This window comes from Amia ocellicauda, chromosome 2, assembly GCF_036373705.1.
Source record: "Amia ocellicauda isolate fAmiCal2 chromosome 2, fAmiCal2.hap1, whole genome shotgun sequence".
Classification (NCBI taxonomy): Eukaryota; Metazoa; Chordata; class Actinopteri; order Amiiformes; family Amiidae; genus Amia; species Amia ocellicauda.
In genome coordinates, this window is record NC_089851.1 from 57364844 (window position 1) to 57382822 (window position 17979).

The 17979-nt window shown below is 46.4% G+C and overlaps 18 non-coding genes across 18 annotated transcripts; 12 read left to right on the forward strand and 6 right to left on the reverse strand.

The window, feature by feature from the left end:
- Positions 1-911: 911 nt before the first annotated feature.
- trnal-cag (transfer RNA leucine (anticodon CAG)) lies at positions 912-994 on the reverse strand. Its single transcript has one exon. It is a non-coding gene; the product is annotated as a tRNA-Leu (tRNA).
- Positions 995-1922: 928 nt separating this feature from the next.
- Positions 1923-1996, forward strand: trnat-cgu (transfer RNA threonine (anticodon CGU)). Its single transcript has one exon. It is a non-coding gene; the product is annotated as a tRNA-Thr (tRNA).
- Positions 1997-2160: 164 nt separating this feature from the next.
- trnan-guu (transfer RNA asparagine (anticodon GUU)) lies at positions 2161-2234 on the reverse strand. The gene has a single exon. It is a non-coding gene; the product is annotated as a tRNA-Asn (tRNA).
- A 1109-nt stretch (positions 2235-3343) lies between these two features.
- trnat-cgu (transfer RNA threonine (anticodon CGU)) lies at positions 3344-3417 on the forward strand. The gene has a single exon. It is a non-coding gene; the product is annotated as a tRNA-Thr (tRNA).
- A 164-nt stretch (positions 3418-3581) lies between these two features.
- On the reverse strand, positions 3582-3655 carry trnan-guu (transfer RNA asparagine (anticodon GUU)). The gene has a single exon. It is a non-coding gene; the product is annotated as a tRNA-Asn (tRNA).
- A 1094-nt stretch (positions 3656-4749) lies between these two features.
- trnat-cgu (transfer RNA threonine (anticodon CGU)) lies at positions 4750-4823 on the forward strand. The gene has a single exon. It is a non-coding gene; the product is annotated as a tRNA-Thr (tRNA).
- A 1474-nt stretch (positions 4824-6297) lies between these two features.
- trnat-cgu (transfer RNA threonine (anticodon CGU)) lies at positions 6298-6371 on the forward strand. The gene has a single exon. It is a non-coding gene; the product is annotated as a tRNA-Thr (tRNA).
- A 1045-nt stretch (positions 6372-7416) lies between these two features.
- Positions 7417-7490, forward strand: trnat-cgu (transfer RNA threonine (anticodon CGU)). Its single transcript has one exon. It is a non-coding gene; the product is annotated as a tRNA-Thr (tRNA).
- A 164-nt stretch (positions 7491-7654) lies between these two features.
- trnan-guu (transfer RNA asparagine (anticodon GUU)) lies at positions 7655-7728 on the reverse strand. The gene has a single exon. It is a non-coding gene; the product is annotated as a tRNA-Asn (tRNA).
- A 1125-nt stretch (positions 7729-8853) lies between these two features.
- Positions 8854-8927, forward strand: trnat-cgu (transfer RNA threonine (anticodon CGU)). The gene has a single exon. It is a non-coding gene; the product is annotated as a tRNA-Thr (tRNA).
- Positions 8928-10381: 1454 nt separating this feature from the next.
- trnat-cgu (transfer RNA threonine (anticodon CGU)) lies at positions 10382-10455 on the forward strand. The gene has a single exon. It is a non-coding gene; the product is annotated as a tRNA-Thr (tRNA).
- Positions 10456-11500: 1045 nt separating this feature from the next.
- trnat-cgu (transfer RNA threonine (anticodon CGU)) lies at positions 11501-11574 on the forward strand. The gene has a single exon. It is a non-coding gene; the product is annotated as a tRNA-Thr (tRNA).
- A 164-nt stretch (positions 11575-11738) lies between these two features.
- trnan-guu (transfer RNA asparagine (anticodon GUU)) lies at positions 11739-11812 on the reverse strand. The gene has a single exon. It is a non-coding gene; the product is annotated as a tRNA-Asn (tRNA).
- Positions 11813-12902: 1090 nt separating this feature from the next.
- On the forward strand, positions 12903-12976 carry trnat-cgu (transfer RNA threonine (anticodon CGU)). Its single transcript has one exon. It is a non-coding gene; the product is annotated as a tRNA-Thr (tRNA).
- Positions 12977-14470: 1494 nt separating this feature from the next.
- On the forward strand, positions 14471-14544 carry trnat-cgu (transfer RNA threonine (anticodon CGU)). The gene has a single exon. It is a non-coding gene; the product is annotated as a tRNA-Thr (tRNA).
- Positions 14545-15574: 1030 nt separating this feature from the next.
- trnat-cgu (transfer RNA threonine (anticodon CGU)) lies at positions 15575-15648 on the forward strand. The gene has a single exon. It is a non-coding gene; the product is annotated as a tRNA-Thr (tRNA).
- A 164-nt stretch (positions 15649-15812) lies between these two features.
- Positions 15813-15886, reverse strand: trnan-guu (transfer RNA asparagine (anticodon GUU)). Its single transcript has one exon. It is a non-coding gene; the product is annotated as a tRNA-Asn (tRNA).
- A 1120-nt stretch (positions 15887-17006) lies between these two features.
- Positions 17007-17080, forward strand: trnat-cgu (transfer RNA threonine (anticodon CGU)). The gene has a single exon. It is a non-coding gene; the product is annotated as a tRNA-Thr (tRNA).
- Positions 17081-17979: the final 899 nt, after the last annotated feature.

Below are 17979 nucleotides of genomic sequence, written 5' to 3' on the forward strand. Positions count from 1 at the left end.
GTAAAATGCTGCCAACCTTTGTGATGTTACCGATGACCTTAAACTCACCCCTTCTTAAAGTGTAACCACATGTGGTGATCAGGTGAGGGTCTGCCTCAAGCAGTTACGTGCTTCCCAGGAGAACATGCAATACTGCCTATTAGCTTGGCTCGTTGGTCTAGGGGTATGATTCTTGCTGAGAGGGTGAGAGGCCCTGGGTTCAACTCCAGGACGAGCCCACATGGCCCTGCTTTGCAATCACTGAAGTGTTTGTTCATTTGCTCTTGAAGGCTGGCTTCTGGGCTCCTCTGCACAAAGGAGGGCTATTGACCTCAGATACTGTTGCCTGTGTAGCTGATGGGAAATCAGACTGTCATCTGTGTGTTTTGTTTTCTTTAAAGAAAATGTGTATTTTACAAGTTCGTTGTTGTTGTTGAGGAGGAGGAGGACATGTAGTGTGTTGTTGAGGAGGAGGAGGACAAAATGTGGTTTGCCGGCTTGTTATGGAGACCTTTGCTGAACGTGTACACCTGAGCTGCACCCAAGGAGAGGCATTCTTTTCAGTTGTTTGCGGGCCTGCTGAACCATGCTCTCAGTGCTGTCTCACTGGGGATGGGGTTACCGTTCTGGAAAGACACGTCAGCGCTACAGTCCATGCTATCAGTCAGTGAGCGTAGGTCTCCCGGTCTGCCCCAAGCAGTTACGTGCTTGCCCAGCAGAAACTGCGACACCGTCCGTTAACTTGGCTCGTTGGTCTAGGGTATGATTCTCGCTTCGGGTGCGAGAGGCCCTGGCTTCAACTCCCGGACGAGCCCGCTTGGCCCCGCTTCGCAGTCACTGAAGCGTTCGTTTTTTGGCTCACGTGCTGAAAGGACCAGGGAGGGCGCCATCCTTGACCCGTTTCAAACGGGGCAAAAAGGAGCACAAACTGTTGTCAGAAGTGAGATTCGAACCCACACCTCCAGGGGAGACTGCGACCTGAACGCAGCGCCTTAGACCACTCGGCCATCCTGACTGCCCGGCGGGGCCCTAGCGCAACGGGTCGCGGTCCAGGACTGCTTTCCGGAGCCTGAGCTGACCGAAGGACACTAACAAGGTGGAATAAAGCAGGCAGGGGAGGCAGCGATGCTGCCCTCGCCTTGCCCTGAGACATTCAGAATCGGAAAGGGGCGTGGCGAAAGATGTGGGGGCGGAGAAGGTGGGAGGTGGCAAGCCCGGCTCCTCGTTAGTATAGTGGTGAGTATCCCCGCCTGTCACGCGGGATTGCCTGTCATTGGGGGAGCGATAGCAAGCAAGAGAGTTAGATATCGAGAGTCATAGATAGATGGATGTATGGACGGCAAGGCAAGCATCTGATTGACAGTGGTCCGTGATCTGCTGTTATGCTACTATGCTACTGACCATTGGGGGAGCGATAGCAAGCAAGAGAGTTAGATATCGAGAGTCATAGATAGATAGATGGATAGATGGATGGACGGTAAGGCAAGCATCTGATTGACAGTGGTCCGTGATCTGCTGTTATGCTACTATGCTACTGACCATTGGGGGAGCGATAGCAAGCAAGAGAGTTAGATATCGAGAGTCAAAGATAGATAGATAGATAGATGGATGGATGGACGGAAAGGCAAGCATCTGATTGACAGTGATCCGTGATCTGCTGTTATGCTACTATGCTACTTACCTAACGTCCAATTCCCATTGCCGCCCCTGGACAGTCGCAACAGGGAGCTTGTTGCTCCCGTCAACCTTACGTTTTCACCTCTGTGTGCTTCCTTTGTTGCAGCCTGCATCCAGATTTTGTTTTGTTTTGTTTTGTTTTGTTTTGTTTTGTTTTGTTTTGTTTTGTTTTGGTTTGTTTTGGTTTGTTTTGTTTTGTTTTGTTTTGTTTTGTTTTGTTTTGTTTCATACGCCTGAGTGTAGGCACTGGGGAATGGGAGAGTCCTGGCACCGTGGCTTAGTTGGTCAAAGCGCCTGTCTCGTAAACAGGAAACCCTGGGTTCGACTCCTAGCAGTGCCTTGGTTTATGTTGGCCTAGGCAATGGAAAGGAAGTTTCTAAACGCTCAATACATTTTTCCAAGATGGCCGTCCGCAGCAAGCAGCTTAAGGTTACTGTAGCCGCAGTCTGGCAAGGTGACCGCCAGAAGTAGAAACAATAACAAGGGGCGGGGGGAAAAGTGGGCCGTCCCTGGGTGGATTCAAACCACCATCCTTTCGGTTAACAGCCGAACACGCTGACCGATTGCGCCACAGACACAGACGGAGGTGTTGTGCTTGCTGCAGTCGTGCAGTTCCTTCACAGTTGCCAGAAATCATTTCCAGCACACGATTTTCTTTGTCGTTGAATGCAACATACGTGACCATTGGGGGAGCGATAGCAAGCAAGAGAGTTAGATATTGAGAGTCATAGATTGATAGCTAGCTAAATAGCTAGATAGATAGATAGATAGATGGATGGATGGACGGCAAGGCAAGCATCTGATTGACTGTGGTCCATGATCTGCTGATATGCTACTATTCTACTGACCATTGGGGTAGCGATAGCAAGCAAGAGAGTTAGATATCAAGAGTCATAGATAGATAGATAGATAGATAGATGGATGGATGGACGGCAAGGCAAGCATCTGATTGACAGTGGTCCGTGATCTGCTGTTATGCTACTATGCTACTGACCATTGGGGGAGCGATAGCAAGCAAGAGAGTTAGATATCGAGAGTCATAGATAGATAGATAGATAGATGGATGGATGGACGGCAAGGCAAGCATCTGATTGACAGTGGTCCGTGATCTGCTGTTATGCTACTATGCTACTGACCATTGGGGGAGCGATAGCAAGCAAGAGAGTTAGATATCGAGAGTCATAGATAGATAGATAGATAGATGGATGGATGGACGGCAAGGCAAGCATCTGATTGACAGTGGTCCGTGATCTGCTGTTATGCTACTATGCTACTGACCATTGGGGGAGCGATAGCAAGCAAGAGAGTAAGATATCGAGAGTCAAAGATAGATAGATAGATAGATGGATGGATGGACGGAAAGGCAAGCATCTGATTGACAGTGGTCCGTGATCTGCTGTTATGCTACTATGCTACTTACCTAACGTCCAATTCCCATTGCCGCCCCTGTACAGTCGCAACAGGGAGCTTGTTGCTCCCGTCAACCTTACGTTTTCACCTCTGTGTGCTTCCTTTGTTGCAGCCTGCATCCAGATTTTGTTTTGTTTTGTTTTGTTTTGTTTTGTTTTGTTTTGTTTTGTTTTGTTTTGTTTTGTTTTGTTTTGTTTTGTTTTGTTTTGTTTTGTTTTGTTTTGTTTTGTTTTGTTTCTTACGCCTGAGTGTAGGCACTGGGGAATGGGAGAGTCCTGGCACCGTGGCTTAGTTGGTCAAAGCGCCTGTCTCGTAAACAGGAAACCCTGGGTTCGACTCCTAGCAGTGCCTTGGTTTATGTTGGCCTAGGCAATGGAAAGGAAGTTTCTAAACGCTCAATACATTTTTCCAAGATGGCCGTCCGCAGCAAGCAGCTTAAGGTTACTGTAGCCGCAGTCTGGCAAGGTGACCGCCAGAAGTAGAAACAATAACAAGGGGCGGGGGGAAAAGTGGGCCGTCCCTGGGTGGATTCAAACCACCATCCTTTCGGTTAACAGCCGAACACGCTGACCGATTGCGCCACAGACACAGACGGAGGTGTTGTGCTTGCTGCAGTCGTGCAGTTCCTTCACAGTTGCCAGAAATCATTTCCAGCACACGATTTTCTTTGTCGTTGAATGCAACATACGTGACCATTGGGGGAGCGATAGCAAGCAAGAGAGTTAGATATTGAGAGTCATAGATTGATAGCTAGCTAAATAGCTAGATAGATAGATAGATAGATGGATGGATGGACGGCAAGGCAAGCATCTGATTGACTGTGGTCCATGATCTGCTGATATGCTACTATTCTACTGACCATTGGGGTAGCGATAGCAAGCAAGAGAGTTAGATATCAAGAGTCATAGATAGATAGATAGATAGATAGATGGATGGATGGACGGCAAGGCAAGCATCTGATTGACAGTGGTCCGTGATCTGCTGTTATGCTACTATGCTACTGACCATTGGGGGAGCGATAGCAAGCAAGAGAGTTAGATATCGAGAGTCATAGATAGATAGATAGATAGATGGATGGATGGACGGCAAGGCAAGCATCTGATTGACAGTGGTCCGTGATCTGCTGTTATGCTACTATGCTACTGACCATTGGGGGAGCGATAGCAAGCAAGAGAGTTAGATATCGAGAGTCATAGATAGATAGATAGATAGATGGATGGATGGACGGCAAGGCAAGCATCTGATTGACAGTGGTCCGTGATCTGCTGTTATGCTACTATGCTACTGACCATTGGGGGAGCGATAGCAAGCAAGAGAGTAAGATATCGAGAGTCAAAGATAGATAGATAGATAGATGGATGGATGGACGGAAAGGCAAGCATCTGATTGACAGTGGTCCGTGATCTGCTGTTATGCTACTATGCTACTTACCTAACGTCCAATTCCCATTGCCGCCCCTGTACAGTCGCAACAGGGAGCTTGTTGCTCCCGTCAACCTTACGTTTTCACCTCTGTGTGCTTCCTTTGTTGCAGCCTGCATCCAGATTTTGTTTTGTTTTGTTTTGTTTTGTTTTGTTTTGTTTTGTTTTGTTTTGTTTTGTTTTGTTTTGTTTTGTTTTGTTTTGTTTTGTTTTGTTTTGTTTCTTACGCCTGAGTGTAGGCACTGGGGAATGGGAGAGTCCTGGCACCGTGGCTTAGTTGGTCAAAGCGCCTGTCTCGTAAACAGGAAACCCTGGGTTCGACTCCTAGCAGTGCCTTGGTTTATGTTGGCCTAGGCAATGGAAAGGAAGTTTCTAAACGCTCAATACATTTTTCCAAGATGGCCGTCCGCAGCAAGCAGCTTAAGGTTACTGTAGCCGCAGTCTGGCAAGGTGACCGCCAGAAGTAGAAACAATAACAAGGGGCGGGGGGAAAAGTGGGCCGTCCCTGGGTGGATTCAAACCACCATCCTTTCGGTTAACAGCCGAACACGCTGACCGATTGCGCCACAGACAGAGGTGTTGTGCTTGCTGCAGTCGTGCAGTTCCTTCACAGTTGCCAGAAATCATTTCCAGCACACGATTTTCTTTGTCGTTGAATGCAACATACGTGACCATTGGGGGAGCGATAGCAAGCAAGAGAGTTAGATATTGAGAGTCATAGATTGATAGCTAGCTAAATAGCTAGATAGATAGATAGATAGATAGATGGATGGATGGACGGCAAGGCAAGCATCTGATTGACTGTGGTCCATGATCTGCTGATATGCTACTATTCTACTGACCATTGGGGTAGCGATAGCAAGCAAGAGAGTTAGATATCAAGAGTCATAGATAGATAGATAGATAGATGGATGGATGGACGGCAAGGCAAGCATCTGATTGACAGTGGTCCGTGATCTGCTGTTATGCTACTATGCTACTGACCATTGGGGGAGCGATAGCAAGCAAGAGAATTAGATATCGAGAGTCATAGATAGATAGATAGATGGATGGATGGACGGCAAGGCAAGCATCTGATTGACAGTGGTCCGTGATCTGCTGTTATGCTACTATGCTACTGACCATTGGGGGAGCGATAGCAAGCAAGAGAGTTAGATATCGAGAGTCATAGATAGATAGATAGATAGATGGATGGATGGACGGCAAGGCAAGCATCTGATTGACAGTGGTCCGTGATCTGCTGTTATGCTACTATGCTACTGACCATTGGGGGAGCGATAGCAAGCAAGAGAGTTAGATATCGAGAGTCATAGATAGATAGATAGATAGATGGATGGATGGACTGCAATGCAAGCATCTGATTGACAGTGGTCTGTGATCTGCTGTTATGCTACTATGCTACTGACCATTGGGGGAGCGATAGCAAGCAAGAGAGTTAGATATCGAGAGTCAAAGATAGATAGATAGATAGATGGATGGATGGACGGAAAGGCAAGCATCTGATTGACAGTGGTCCGTGATCTGCTGTTATGCTACTATGCTACTTACCTAACGTCCAATTCCCATTGCCGCCCCTGTACAGTCGCAACAGGGAGCTTGTTGCTCCCGTCAGCCTTACGTTTTCACCTCTGTGTGCTTCCTTTGTTGCAGCCTGCATCCAGATTTTGTTTTGTTTTGTTTTGTTTTGTTTTGTTTTGTTTTGTTTTGTTTTGTTTTGTTTTGTTTTGTTTTGTTTTGTTTTGTTTTGTTTTGTTTTGTTTTGTTTTGTTTCTTATGCCTGAGTGTAGGCACTGGGGAATGGGAGAGTCCTGGCACCGTGGCTTAGTTGGTCAAAGCGCCTGTCTCGTAAACAGGAAACCCTGGGTTCGACTCCTAGCAGTGCCTTGGTTTATGTTGGCCTAGGCAATGGAAAGGAAGTTTCTAAACGCTCAATACATTTTTCCAAGATGGCCGTCCGCAGCAAGCAGCTTAAGGTTACTGTAGCCGCAGTCTGGCAAGGTGACCGCCAGAAGTAGAAACAATAACAAGGGGCGGGGGGAAAAGTGGGCCGTCCCTGGGTAGATTCAAACCACCATCCTTTCGGTTAACAGCCGAACACGCTGACCGATTGCACCACAGACACAGACGGAGGTGTTGTGCTTGCTGCAGTCGTGCAGTTCCTTCACAGTTGCCAGAAATCATTTCCAGCACACGATTTTCTTTGTCGTTGAATGCAACATACGTGACCATTGGGGGAGCGATAGCAAGCAAGAGAGTTAGATATTGAGAGTCATAGATTGATAGCTAGCTAAATAGCTAGATAGATAGATAGATGGATGGATGGACGGCAAGGCAAGCATCTGATTGACAGTGGTCCGTGATCTGCTGTTATGCTACTATGCTACTGACCATTGGGGGAGCGATAGCAAGCAAGAGAGTTAGATATCGAGAGTCATAGATAGATAGATAGATAGATGGATGGATGGACTGCAAGGCAAGCATCTGATTGACAGTGGTCTGTGATCTGCTGTTATGCTACTATGCTACTGACCATTGGGGGAGCGATAGCAAGCAAGAGAGTTAGATATCGAGAGTCAAAGATAGATAGATAGATAGATGGATGGATGGACGGAAAGGCAAGCATCTGATTGACAGTGGTCCGTGATCTGCTGTTATGCTACTATGCTACTTACCTAACGTCCAATTCCCATTGCCGCCCCTGGACAGTCGCAACAGGGAGCTTGTTGCTCCCGTCAACCTTACGTTTTCACCTCTGTGTGCTTCCTTTGTTGCAGCCTGCATCCAGATTTTGTTTTGTTTTGTTTTGTTTTGTTTTGTTTTGTTTTGTTTTGTTTTGGTTTGTTTTGGTTTGTTTTGTTTTGTTTTGTTTTGTTTTGTTTTGTTTTGTTTCATACGCCTGAGTGTAGGCACTGGGGAATGGGAGAGTCCTGGCACCGTGGCTTAGTTGGTCAAAGCGCCTGTCTCGTAAACAGGAAACCCTGGGTTCGACTCCTAGCAGTGCCTTGGTTTATGTTGGCCTAGGCAATGGAAAGGAAGTTTCTAAACGCTCAATACATTTTTCCAAGATGGCCGTCCGCAGCAAGCAGCTTAAGGTTACTGTAGCCGCAGTCTGGCAAGGTGACCGCCAGAAGTAGAAACAATAACAAGGGGCGGGGGGAAAAGTGGGCCGTCCCTGGGTGGATTCAAACCACCATCCTTTCGGTTAACAGCCGAACACGCTGACCGATTGCGCCACAGACACAGACGGAGGTGTTGTGCTTGCTGCAGTCGTGCAGTTCCTTCACAGTTGCCAGAAATCATTTCCAGCACACGATTTTCTTTGTCGTTGAATGCAACATACGTGACCATTGGGGGAGCGATAGCAAGCAAGAGAGTTAGATATTGAGAGTCATAGATTGATAGCTAGCTAAATAGCTAGATAGATAGCTAGATAGATAGATAGATAGATAGATGGATGGATGGACGGCAAGGCAAGCATCTGATTGACTGTGGTCCATGATCTGCTGATATGCTACTATTCTACTGACCATTGGGGTAGCGATAGCAAGCAAGAGAGTTAGATATCAAGAGTCATAGATAGATAGATAGATAGATAGATGGATGGATGGACGGCAAGGCAAGCATCTGATTGACAGTGGTCCGTGATCTGCTGTTATGCTACTATGCTACTGACCATTGGGGGAGCGATAGCAAGCAAGAGAGTTAGATATCGAGAGTCATAGATAGATAGATAGATAGATGGATGGATGGACGGCAAGGCAAGCATCTGATTGACAGTGGTCCGTGATCTGCTGTTATGCTACTATGCTACTGACCATTGGGGGAGCGATAGCAAGCAAGAGAGTTAGATATCGAGAGTCATAGATAGATAGATAGATAGATGGATGGATGGACGGCAAGGCAAGCATCTGATTGACAGTGGTCCGTGATCTGCTGTTATGCTACTATGCTACTGACCATTGGGGGAGCGATAGCAAGCAAGAGAGTAAGATATCGAGAGTCAAAGATAGATAGATAGATAGATGGATGGATGGACGGAAAGGCAAGCATCTGATTGACAGTGGTCCGTGATCTGCTGTTATGCTACTATGCTACTTACCTAACGTCCAATTCCCATTGCCGCCCCTGTACAGTCGCAACAGGGAGCTTGTTGCTCCCGTCAACCTTACGTTTTCACCTCTGTGTGCTTCCTTTGTTGCAGCCTGCATCCAGATTTTGTTTTGTTTTGTTTTGTTTTGTTTTGTTTTGTTTTGTTTTGTTTTGTTTTGTTTTGTTTTGTTTTGTTTTGTTTTGTTTTGTTTTGTTTTGTTTTGTTTTGTTTTGTTTCTTACGCCTGAGTGTAGGCACTGGGGAATGGGAGAGTCCTGGCACCGTGGCTTAGTTGGTCAAAGCGCCTGTCTCGTAAACAGGAAACCCTGGGTTCGACTCCTAGCAGTGCCTTGGTTTATGTTGGCCTAGGCAATGGAAAGGAAGTTTCTAAACGCTCAATACATTTTTCCAAGATGGCCGTCCGCAGCAAGCAGCTTAAGGTTACTGTAGCCGCAGTCTGGCAAGGTGACCGCCAGAAGTAGAAACAATAACAAGGGGCGGGGGGAAAAGTGGGCCGTCCCTGGGTGGATTCAAACCACCATCCTTTCGGTTAACAGCCGAACACGCTGACCGATTGCGCCACAGACAGAGGTGTTGTGCTTGCTGCAGTCGTGCAGTTCCTTCACAGTTGCCAGAAATCATTTCCAGCACACGATTTTCTTTGTCGTTGAATGCAACATACGTGACCATTGGGGGAGCGATAGCAAGCAAGAGAGTTAGATATTGAGAGTCATAGATTGATAGCTAGCTAAATAGCTAGATAGATAGATAGATAGATAGATGGATGGATGGACGGCAAGGCAAGCATCTGATTGACTGTGGTCCATGATCTGCTGATATGCTACTATTCTACTGACCATTGGGGTAGCGATAGCAAGCAAGAGAGTTAGATATCAAGAGTCATAGATAGATAGATAGATAGATGGATGGATGGACGGCAAGGCAAGCATCTGATTGACAGTGGTCCGTGATCTGCTGTTATGCTACTATGCTACTGACCATTGGGGGAGCGATAGCAAGCAAGAGAATTAGATATCGAGAGTCATAGATAGATAGATAGATGGATGGATGGACGGCAAGGCAAGCATCTGATTGACAGTGGTCCGTGATCTGCTGTTATGCTACTATGCTACTGACCATTGGGGGAGCGATAGCAAGCAAGAGAGTTAGATATCGAGAGTCATAGATAGATAGATAGATAGATGGATGGATGGACGGCAAGGCAAGCATCTGATTGACAGTGGTCCGTGATCTGCTGTTATGCTACTATGCTACTGACCATTGGGGGAGCGATAGCAAGCAAGAGAGTTAGATATCGAGAGTCATAGATAGATAGATAGATAGATGGATGGATGGACTGCAATGCAAGCATCTGATTGACAGTGGTCTGTGATCTGCTGTTATGCTACTATGCTACTGACCATTGGGGGAGCGATAGCAAGCAAGAGAGTTAGATATCGAGAGTCAAAGATAGATAGATAGATAGATGGATGGATGGACGGAAAGGCAAGCATCTGATTGACAGTGGTCCGTGATCTGCTGTTATGCTACTATGCTACTTACCTAACGTCCAATTCCCATTGCCGCCCCTGTACAGTCGCAACAGGGAGCTTGTTGCTCCCGTCAGCCTTACGTTTTCACCTCTGTGTGCTTCCTTTGTTGCAGCCTGCATCCAGATTTTGTTTTGTTTTGTTTTGTTTTGTTTTGTTTTGTTTTGTTTTGTTTTGTTTTGTTTTGTTTTGTTTTGTTTTGTTTTGTTTTGTTTCTTATGCCTGAGTGTAGGCACTGGGGAAAGGGAGAGTCCTGGCACCGTGGCTTAGTTGGTCAAAGCGCCTGTCTCGTAAACAGGAAACCCTGGGTTCGACTCCTAGCAGTGCCTTGGTTTATGTTGGCCTAGGCAATGGAAAGGAAGTTTCTAAACGCTCAATACATTTTTCCAAGATGGCCGTCCGCAGCAAGCAGCTTAAGGTTACTGTAGCCGCAGTCTGGCAAGGTGACCGCCAGAAGTAGAAACAATAACAAGGGGCGGGGGGAAAAGTGGGCCGTCCCTGGGTAGATTCAAACCACCATCCTTTCGGTTAACAGCCGAACACGCTGACCGATTGCACCACAGACACAGACGGAGGTGTTGTGCTTGCTGCAGTCGTGCAGTTCCTTCACAGTTGCCAGAAATCATTTCCAGCACACGATTTTCTTTGTCGTTGAATGCAACATACGTGACCATTGGGGGAGCGATAGCAAGCAAGAGAGTTAGATATTGAGAGTCATAGATTGATAGCTAGCTAAATAGCTAGATAGATAGATAGATGGATGGATGGACGGCAAGGCAAGCATCTGATTGACAGTGGTCCGTGATCTGCTGTTATGCTACTATGCTACTGACCATTGGGGGAGCGATAGCAAGCAAGAGAGTTAGATATCGAGAGTCATAGATAGATAGATAGATAGATGGATGGATGGACTGCAAGGCAAGCATCTGATTGACAGTGGTCTGTGATCTGCTGTTATGCTACTATGCTACTGACCATTGGGGGAGCGATAGCAAGCAAGAGAGTTAGATATCGAGAGTCAAAGATAGATAGATAGATAGATGGATGGATGGACGGAAAGGCAAGCATCTGATTGACAGTGGTCCGTGATCTGCTGTTATGCTACTATGCTACTTACCTAACGTCCAATTCCCATTGCCGCCCCTGGACAGTCGCAACAGGGAGCTTGTTGCTCCCGTCAACCTTACGTTTTCACCTCTGTGTGCTTCCTTTGTTGCAGCCTGCATCCAGATTTTGTTTTGTTTTGTTTTGTTTTGTTTTGTTTTGGTTTGTTTTGGTTTGTTTTGTTTTGTTTTGTTTTGTTTTGTTTTGTTTTGTTTTGTTTTGTTTTGTTTCATACGCCTGAGTGTAGGCACTGGGGAATGGGAGAGTCCTGGCACCGTGGCTTAGTTGGTCAAAGCGTCTGTCTCGTAAACAGGAAACCCTGGGTTCGACTCCTAGCAGTGCCTTGGTTTATGTTGGCCTAGGCAATGGAAAGGAAGTTTCTAAACGCTCAATACATTTTTCCAAGATGGCCGTCCGCAGCAAGCAGCTTAAGGTTACTGTAGCCGCAGTCTGGCAAGGTGACCGCCAGAAGTAGAAACAATAACAAGGGGCGGGGGGAAAAGTGGGCCGTCCCTGGGTGGATTCAAACCACCATCCTTTCGGTTAACAGCCGAACACGCTGACCGATTGCGCCACAGACACAGACGGAGGTGTTGTGCTTGCTGCAGTCGTGCAGTTCCTTCACAGTTGCCAGAAATCATTTCCAGCACACGATTTTCTTTGTCGTTGAATGCAACATACGTGACCATTGGGGGAGCGATAGCAAGCAAGAGAGTTAGATATTGAGAGTCATAGATTGATAGCTAGCTAAATAGCTAGATAGATAGATAGATAGATGGATGGATGGACGGCAAGGCAAGCATCTGATTGACTGTGGTCCATGATCTGCTGATATGCTACTATTCTACTGACCATTGGGGTAGCGATAGCAAGCAAGAGAGTTAGATATCAAGAGTCATAGATAGATAGATAGATAGATGGATGGATGGACGGCAAGGCAAGCATCTGATTGACAGTGGTCCGTGATCTGCTGTTATGCTACTATGCTACTGACCATTGGGGGAGCGATAGCAAGCAAGAGAGTTAGATATCGAGAGTCATAGATAGATAGATAGATAGATGGATGGATGGACGGCAAGGCAAGCATCTGATTGACAGTGGTCCGTGATCTGCTGTTATGCTACTATGCTACTGACCATTGGGGGAGCGATAGCAAGCAAGAGAGTTAGATATCGAGAGTCATAGATAGATAGATAGATAGATGGATGGATGGACGGCAAGGCAAGCATCTGATTGACAGTGGTCCGTGATCTGCTGTTATGCTACTATGCTACTGACCATTGGGGGAGCGATAGCAAGCAAGAGAGTAAGATATCGAGAGTCAAAGATAGATAGATAGATAGATGGATGGATGGACGGAAAGGCAAGCATCTGATTGACAGTGGTCCGTGATCTGCTGTTATGCTACTATGCTACTTACCTAACGTCCAATTCCCATTGCCGCCCCTGTACAGTCGCAACAGGGAGCTTGTTGCTCCCGTCAACCTTACGTTTTCACCTCTGTGTGCTTCCTTTGTTGCAGCCTGCATCCAGATTTTGTTTTGTTTTGTTTTGTTTTGTTTTGTTTTGTTTTGTTTTGTTTTGTTTTGTTTTGTTTTGTTTTGTTTTGTTTTGTTTTGTTTTGTTTTGTTTCTTACGCCTGAGTGTAGGCACTGGGGAATGGGAGAGTCCTGGCACCGTGGCTTAGTTGGTCAAAGCGCCTGTCTCGTAAACAGGAAACCCTGGGTTCGACTCCTAGCAGTGCCTTGGTTTATGTTGGCCTAGGCAATGGAAAGGAAGTTTCTAAACGCTCAATACATTTTTCCAAGATGGCCGTCCGCAGCAAGCAGCTTAAGGTTACTGTAGCCGCAGTCTGGCAAGGTGACCGCCAGAAGTAGAAACAATAACAAGGGGCGGGGGGAAAAGTGGGCCGTCCCTGGGTGGATTCAAACCACCATCCTTTCGGTTAACAGCCGAACACGCTGACCGATTGCGCCACAGACAGAGGTGTTGTGCTTGCTGCAGTCGTGCAGTTCCTTCACAGTTGCCAGAAATCATTTCCAGCACACGATTTTCTTTGTCGTTGAATGCAACATACGTGACCATTGGGGGAGCGATAGCAAGCAAGAGAGTTAGATATTGAGAGTCATAGATTGATAGCTAGCTAAATAGCTAGATAGATAGATAGATAGATAGATGGATGGATGGACGGCAAGGCAAGCATCTGATTGACTGTGGTCCATGATCTGCTGATATGCTACTATTCTACTGACCATTGGGGTAGCGATAGCAAGCAAGAGAGTTAGATATCAAGAGTCATAGATAGATAGATAGATAGATGGATGGATGGACGGCAAGGCAAGCATCTGATTGACAGTGGTCCGTGATCTGCTGTTATGCTACTATGCTACTGACCATTGGGGGAGCGATAGCAAGCAAGAGAATTAGATATCGAGAGTCATAGATAGATAGATAGATGGATGGATGGACGGCAAGGCAAGCATCTGATTGACAGTGGTCCGTGATCTGCTGTTATGCTACTATGCTACTGACCATTGGGGGAGCGATAGCAAGCAAGAGAGTTAGATATCGAGAGTCATAGATAGATAGATAGATAGATGGATGGATGGACGGCAAGGCAAGCATCTGATTGACAGTGGTCCGTGATCTGCTGTTATGCTACTATGCTACTGACCATTGGGGGAGCGATAGCAAGCAAGAGAGTTAGATATCGAGAGTCATAGATAGATAGATAGATAGATGGATGGATGGACTGCAATGCAAGCATCTGATTGACAGTGGTCTGTGATCTGCTGTTATGCTACTATGCTACTGACCATTGGGGGAGCGATAGCAAGCAAGAGAGTTAGATATCGAGAGTCAAAGATAGATAGATAGATAGATGGATGGATGGACGGAAAGGCAAGCATCTGATTGACAGTGGTCCGTGATCTGCTGTTATGCTACTATGCTACTTACCTAACGTCCAATTCCCATTGCCGCCCCTGTACAGTCGCAACAGGGAGCTTGTTGCTCCCGTCAGCCTTACGTTTTCACCTCTGTGTGCTTCCTTTGTTGCAGCCTGCATCCAGATTTTGTTTTGTTTTGTTTTGTTTTGTTTTGTTTTGTTTTGTTTTGTTTTGTTTTGTTTTGTTTTGTTTTGTTTTGTTTTGTTTTGTTTTGTTTTGTTTTGTTTTGTTTTGTTTTGTTTTGTTTTGTTTCTTATGCCTGAGTGTAGGCACTGGGGAATGGGAGAGTCCTGGCACCGTGGCTTAGTTGGTCAAAGCGCCTGTCTCGTAAACAGGAAACCCTGGGTTCGACTCCTAGCAGTGCCTTGGTTTATGTTGGCCTAGGCAATGGAAAGGAAGTTTCTAAACGCTCAATACATTTTTCCAAGATGGCCGTCCGCAGCAAGCAGCTTAAGGTTACTGTAGCCGCAGTCTGGCAAGGTGACCGCCAGAAGTAGAAACAATAACAAGGGGCGGGGGGAAAAGTGGGCCGTCCCTGGGTAGATTCAAACCACCATCCTTTCGGTTAACAGCCGAACACGCTGACCGATTGCACCACAGACACAGACGGAGGTGTTGTGCTTGCTGCAGTCGTGCAGTTCCTTCACAGTTGCCAGAAATCATTTCCAGCACACGATTTTCTTTGTCGTTGAATGCAACATACGTGACCATTGGGGGAGCGATAGCAAGCAAGAGAGTTAGATATTGAGAGTCATAGATTGATAGCTAGCTAAATAGCTAGATAGATAGATAGATGGATGGATGGACGGCAAGGCAAGCATCTGATTGACAGTGGTCCGTGATCTGCTGTTATGCTACTATGCTACTGACCATTGGGGGAGCGATAGCAAGCAAGAGAGTTAGATATCGAGAGTCATAGATAGATAGATAGATAGATGGATGGATGGACTGCAAGGCAAGCATCTGATTGACAGTGGTCTGTGATCTGCTGTTATGCTACTATGCTACTGACCATTGGGGGAGCGATAGCAAGCAAGAGAGTTAGATATCGAGAGTCAAAGATAGATAGATAGATAGATGGATGGATGGACGGAAAGGCAAGCATCTGATTGACAGTGGTCCGTGATCTGCTGTTATGCTACTATGCTACTTACCTAACGTCCAATTCCCATTGCCGCCCCTGGACAGTCGCAACAGGGAGCTTGTTGCTCCCGTCAACCTTACGTTTTCACCTCTGTGTGCTTCCTTTGTTGCAGCCTGCATCCAGATTTTGTTTTGTTTTGTTTTGTTTTGTTTTGTTTTGGTTTGTTTTGGTTTGTTTTGTTTTGTTTTGTTTTGTTTTGTTTTGTTTTGTTTCATACGCCTGAGTGTAGGCACTGGGGAATGGGAGAGTCCTGGCACCGTGGCTTAGTTGGTCAAAGCGCCTGTCTCGTAAACAGGAAACCCTGGGTTCGACTCCTAGCAGTGCCTTGGTTTATGTTGGCCTAGGCAATGGAAAGGAAGTTTCTAAACGCTCAATACATTTTTCCAAGATGGCCGTCCGCAGCAAGCAGCTTAAGGTTACTGTAGCCGCAGTCTGGCAAGGTGACCGCCAGAAGTAGAAACAATAACAAGGGGCGGGGGGAAAAGTGGGCCGTCCCTGGGTGGATTCAAACCACCATCCTTTCGGTTAACAGCCGAACACGCTGACCGATTGCGCCACAGACACAGACGGAGGTGTTGTGCTTGCTGCAGTCGTGCAGTTCCTTCACAGTTGCCAGAAATCATTTCCAGCACACGATTTTCTTTGTCGTTGAATGCAACATACGTGACCATTGGGGGAGCGATAGCAAGCAAGAGAGTTAGATATTGAGAGTCATAGATTGATAGCTAGCTAAATAGCTAGATAGATAGATAGATAGATAGATGGATGGATGGACGGCAAGGCAAGCATCTGATTGACTGTGGTCCATGATCTGCTGATATGCTACTATTCTACTGACCATTGGGGTAGCGATAGCAAGCAAGAGAGTTAGATATCAAGAGTCATAGATAGATAGATAGATAGATGGATGGATGGACGGCAAGGCAAGCATCTGATTGACAGTGGTCCGTGATCTGCTGTTATGCTACTATGCTACTGACCATTGGGGGAGCGATAGCAAGCAAGAGAATTAGATATCGAGAGTCATAGATAGATAGATAGATGGATGGATGGACGGCAAGGCAAGCATCTGATTGACAGTGGTCCGTGATCTGCTGTTATGCTACTATGCTACTGACCATTGGGGGAGCGATAGCAAGCAAGAGAGTTAGATATCGAGAGTCATAGATAGATAGATAGATAGATGGATGGATGGACGGCAAGGCAAGCATCTGATTGACAGTGGTCCGTGATCTGCTGTTATGCTACTATGCTACTGACCATTGGGGGAGCGATAGCAAGCAAGAGAGTTAGATATCGAGAGTCATAGATAGATAGATAGATAGATGGATGGATGGACTGCAATGCAAGCATCTGATTGACAGTGGTCTGTGATCTGCTGTTATGCTACTATGCTACTTACCTAACGTCCAATTCCCATTGCCGCCCCTGTACAGTCGCAACAGGGAGCTTGTTGCTCCCGTCAGCCTTACGTTTTCACCTCTGTGTGCTTCCTTTGTTGCAGCCTGCATCCAGATTTTGTTTTGTTTTGTTTTGTTTTGTTTTGTTTTGTTTTGTTTTGTTTTGTTTTGTTTTGTTTTGTTTTGTTTTGTTTTGTTTTGTTTTGTTTTGTTTTGTTTTGTTTTGTTTTGTTTTGTTTTGTTTCTTATGCCTGAGTGTAGGCACTGGGGAATGGGAGAGTCCTGGCACCGTGGCTTAGTTGGTCAAAGCGCCTGTCTCGTAAACAGGAAACCCTGGGTTCGACTCCTAGCAGTGCCTTGGTTTATGTTGGCCTAGGCAATGGAAAGGAAGTTTCTAAACGCTCAATACATTTTTCCAAGATGGCCGTCCGCAGCAAGCAGCTTAAGGTTACTGTAGCCGCAGTCTGGCAAGGTGACCGCCAGAAGTAGAAACAATAACAAGGGGCGGGGGGAAAAGTGGGCCGTCCCTGGGTAGATTCAAACCACCATCCTTTCGGTTAACAGCCGAACACGCTGACCGATTGCACCACAGACACAGACGGAGGTGTTGTGCTTGCTGCAGTCGTGCAGTTCCTTCACAGTTGCCAGAAATCATTTCCAGCACACGATTTTCTTTGTCGTTGAATGCAACATACGTGACCATTGGGGGAGCGATAGCAAGCAAGAGAGTTAGATATTGAGAGTCATAGATTGATAGCTAGCTAAATAGCTAGATAGATAGATAGATGGATGGATGGACGGCAAGGCAAGCATCTGATTGACAGTGGTCCGTGATCTGCTGTTATGCTACTATGCTACTGACCATTGGGGGAGCGATAGCAAGCAAGAGAGTTAGATATCGAGAGTCATAGATAGATAGATAGATAGATGGATGGATGGACTGCAAGGCAAGCATCTGATTGACAGTGGTCTGTGATCTGCTGTTATGCTACTATGCTACTGACCATTGGGGGAGCGATAGCAAGCAAGAGAGTTAGATATCGAGAGTCAAAGATAGATAGATAGATAGATGGATGGATGGACGGAAAGGCAAGCATCTGATTGACAGTGGTCCGTGATCTGCTGTTATGCTACTATGCTACTTACCTAACGTCCAATTCCCATTGCCGCCCCTGGACAGTCGCAACAGGGAGCTTGTTGCTCCCGTCAACCTTACGTTTTCACCTCTGTGTGCTTCCTTTGTTGCAGCCTGCATCC